This window comes from Aythya ferina (genome assembly GCF_964211825.1).
Source record: "Aythya ferina genome assembly, chromosome: 5".
NCBI classification, from domain to species: Eukaryota; Metazoa; Chordata; class Aves; order Anseriformes; family Anatidae; genus Aythya; species Aythya ferina.
Window position 1 is genome coordinate 632066 of NC_140301.1, and position 3649 is coordinate 635714.

Consider the following 3649-nt stretch of genomic DNA (forward strand, 5'->3'; position numbering starts at 1 on the left):
TCACCATCATCTGCAAACACAGAGAACCAGCATTCACTAACCCTAGCCCTAGCCCCAGCCCTAGCCCCTAACCCCAACCCTAGTTCCTGAGAACTACATTTCCCAGTATGCTCTGGGCACCAAACATGGCCTCCCGGAAGTCCGGAGTCCCAGAACTTCATTTCCCGGTATGCTCTGGGTACCCAGCATGAACTCCTGGAAGCCTGGTGCCGGAAAACTACACCTACTAGCATTCCCTGGAGAGCTGGCATGGCCAATCAGAGAACCCTAGCCCTTACTGCCCTTACACAAAAAAGCCACAAGCCCTAACCCTAAAAATCATCGAAACCCCTACAGACCTAACCCAAACTATTTACCACACTAAACCCCTGAAGACCTATGCCTAAAACCCCTAATTCAATAAATTAAGACGCTCAAATCCCAAACCCACAAAATTAAGACGCTCAAAACCCAAACCCAAAAAATAAGGATGCTCCAAACCCTAACCCAAAACATTAGGACACTCAAAACCCAAACCCAACCCAAAATATTAAGACGCTCAAAACCCTAACCCAAAAAATTAGGACACTCAAAAACCTAATCCTGGAGAACCTAACCTGAAAAAAAAAAAAAATTAAGATCTTAAAACCCTAACCCTAAGTAACTGACCAAAAATAAAACCCTAAGACCCTAACCCTAAAAAACATAACACTACAACACGAAAAACTCTAAAACCCTAACATGCTAACCCTGAAACCCTTAAAACCCTAACCCCCAAATTCCTAAAATCCTAACTGTTAAAACTCCAACCCTAAAAACCTTAAAATCCTAAACATAAACCCTGAGAACGCTTACCCTGAAACCCAACCCTAGTGCCCTATCCCTGAAACCTTAAAACTGTGAATCAATCTTTGGAAAATAATATAGGCTCAGGAGAGGATCTCAGTACAGTAGCATTTTCATTTGAGATTACAATGGTGGGGGTCCTGCAAGCAGGAGGGTGCCTACTAATTCCATACACAGTTTATATACTTTCTTTTTCCTCCCAAGGACCAGGACCCTCCTGTTTCCCACTGTGCAATCCAGGTTCATGCTCTATCTGGTGCTTCACAGAAAATACACAGCTGCTGGCCTGTTACAAGTCACATTTCTTTTGAGGATTTTATTCTTTGATGTGGTAATGTTTCTTACACCGTGATTTCCACCTAATGGCGGTAAGGATTCTGGTGGTCTACATTTTACAAGGTTGTCTGTTGTAATAAATGACTAAGTCCCAAATGGGATTACAATCAAAGTTTACAATTTATTAAATGAATAGAGGTAAGCAAACAGCACTGGGTGCGCCGGGAGTCTCTGCTCCACCAAGACACACACAAGTTACATCAGGCGTCTAGTTTTTATGCTCCTAGGCTAATACATATTCGTTACTACTTCTACAAAAGGCAGGGTTATTATAATTAATTCCTGGAATCCAAACCCGCCCACTGGTGCATGCTTTATCAGTCTCTGGTGGTCCCTCTGGGGGTCTCTTGTACTGAAGGCTCATAGTCTTCTTCCCAGGCTTTTCCCTTGTCCTTCCTGTCTGGATGCCTACCTGGGCAGCCTGCTCTAAGGAACCTGCTTTGGCAGGGGGGTTGGACCCGATGATCTTTCGAGGTCCCTTCCAACCCCTACAATTCTGTGATTTTTCTCCTTTGTCCATCTTGGCTGGATGTCAGAGACTTGCATAGTGCCCCATGCAATAGTCATAACAGTTAGCAGTTATTCTGAAACCCCTTTGTTCTCTTATCCCCTGTTGACCCGAATTGCTGGACCATTCCTTTGCAAGATGAGAAGAGGTAAAGAGAGCAGGAGGAACAGCAGCCCTGTTTTTGGTCTGGCTTAGTTCAACAGGGTGCAGCACACACAACCAGGCTGTTTCTCTTCAAAGACTTGCCTTAGCATTGGTGAAGGAAACTGACCGGGCTGACAACCCTCTCACCTATTTGCACCACTCTACAACATGGGGACTTCACCTCTCCAAGGCTGCACGACGGAAGGGTGGAAACAAGAAAAAAAGCACATCCTGAGGCACCTCATAACCACAGCCTACCTACTGCAATACTTGTATCTCTCTTCCCAGCTGCTTTACCTCTGCTGCTCTCCATCTCCAAACCACATTCTTTTTAACTGCCATGCAGAGTGGAAGTCCTCTGGGCACCATAGAGCAGCACCATATTTTTATTTTTTTTATTAGTATTTTTTAATTTCAAAACAGCAGTCCGCTTCCCTCTGGAGATGGACAGTAGGTCCAGCCAGTCACCGAGTTGCCAACACAGAGCTTCACGGTTCCAGAAGGTGCTCTTTCCTTTGACCGATTCCTTATAAATGTTATCTACCACTGGCAAAAGCAATAAACAGACTGCAAACATGCACTGCCATGTTTGACAAACTTTATGTTTTTAATTTTATTATTTCAAAAGAGCAGTCCACTTGCCTCTACACCTGTGAAGTAGATCAAACCAGTCACTAAGTTGCCGAACAAGAACTTGATGGTTCCAGAAAGCGCTGTTCCTTTGACCGGTTCCTCCTAATGTTTACCTACTGCTGGAAAAAAAGCAAAAAGACTCTGTGCCAGCTGCCCTCAAGTACTCGCCCAGAGCTTGAGTATTCGCCCACAGACAGACCAGATGTCTTTTCCAAAACAGTCAGGACAATGTATTATTGCACTGATGGAACACCACTTTAGCTACCATCACAAACTGCCAGGCAGGACAGCTCCAGGCCAAACATACACATAGAGAGGCACGCTACAAACATCATGAATGAAACATGGGAAAAGAATTACTTATGCTATAAGAATTACTCACCTGAAGAAGAGCTGCATGCAATAAAAGCACCTACTACTATATAGATTAGTTTACTTTAAATGATCCTACTAGATGTCACCTTAAATAGATGTACTTATCTCTTTCAACTTGGAAACATATCAACCCGTAGACTTTGACCCACCACCAGGCAGGGACTAGGAATACTAAGTAGAGGAGAAAACGAGTGTTGTGAGCCTGAAGGGTGTACAACCATAGTAAAGACGGCTCCTGAGAGGATGGGGAAACAAAGGGAAAGCTGCTTACCTCTGAGAAGTCGTCCTTGATCTTTGTGCCAAGGACATTTGTCTTGAATGCTCGGTGCACGAGTTTAGGGGTCCCCGTCCGCTGAAGGCTTACCTCGGGGAAGTCCTACATTGCTCCACCTGCATTACTGATTTTTTCTGCCAGCAGGCAGTGGCAGAAAATCCTGAGAAATGGCAGACACATCTTCCCAAACCATTTTCTCAATAACGGAAGCAGTGCGAACCGCGCTGAAAACCGCAAGTGAAAACAGCAGAAAAACACACCCCACTTTGTCTCAGGTAGGAAACAACTGCCCTGAGCAACATGCCCTTCCCAGGGTGAACCCAATGTACCCAAGGCCTTAGGGGGAAGGCAGAAAAGGAACCCAAGACTCTTAGTACGTCTCCTGAGAATCGTAATTTCCATTTACTCCATGTCTTCTGGTCTCACAGGATGAGGCAGAGATATAATTAATTCCTTCTCCATCTCTCTGCAAAGAGCTTTTCTCATATCTGTGACAAAGAAGAAAAATGTTATGATCGTGGGAGTCATTCCACAAAGCCACACGTGGTGAATTC